Source organism: Anopheles ziemanni, chromosome X (genome assembly GCF_943734765.1).
Source record: "Anopheles ziemanni chromosome X, idAnoZiCoDA_A2_x.2, whole genome shotgun sequence".
Lineage (NCBI taxonomy): Eukaryota > Metazoa > Arthropoda > Insecta > Diptera > Culicidae > Anopheles > Anopheles ziemanni.
In genome coordinates, this window is record NC_080707.1 from 5,136,614 (window position 1) to 5,137,496 (window position 883).

Genomic DNA, 883 nt, shown 5'->3' on the forward strand with positions numbered 1-883 from the left:
TCAAATACAACGATTTGCTGGACGAAAATGGTCCGGACGTGGACGTTCCGACTCATTTTTATTGCTGCCTTTCAAGGTTACTGGAATAAATCAATATTGTATAGATTCTGGCTTCCAGAGGTTGGATCGCTACAGATTTTCATGTTTCTTGACCTTGATGGTACTGAGTTAAAAATGAGGTAATTTTAAGGTTACAATCGCCGGTTGATGTTGCAAGAAGTTTCAAGATACACAAGAATTTTAAATTAAATAAATTTGCTGATAAAGTAATCAAAAGGTTGGTAAAAGATAATCAGTATAAACGTATTTTTCATCATGGTTCAACTATTGTTTGCTGATGTTGATTGTTGAAATTGATTTTCAACGTTGTTTACGAATGTTTATTTTGCTTTTGAGACCAACCTTGATGTCGTTTAGAAAAGTTTAACCAAGAAAGTCGCTAGACTTTGCTGTTGACTTGAAACCCCTTGTAAAGACACATAAAAAGCTTGGGCGATCGAAACTTAAAAACTTTAAGAAACTAATATTTCAGTTAAATAATTTGCTTAAATTGCATAATTCAGCTAATGCTGGTGGATTTTGCCCACCCCCTGAGGCATCTTGCTCCTTTTTGCCCTGCATGCACCTTGGATTCTTTCACCGAGTGTTTCATCCTATTGGCATATTGCATATCTACCGTGTACAAAGCATCTACTACTGCATATGCCACGATTGTAAGGCGTTTTCGACCAGTTTCGTACTGTTTTTGACAGTTCTGCTGCATACAACAATGCTCTCGGTTGTCAAAAGTGTTCATCGGACCTTGCCTTCGTCTGGTAGCACTGTCCGCTTGGATCAATCAGAATGTGAAAAAGTGAAAATCGATGATCCAGCTCGCGTCGTA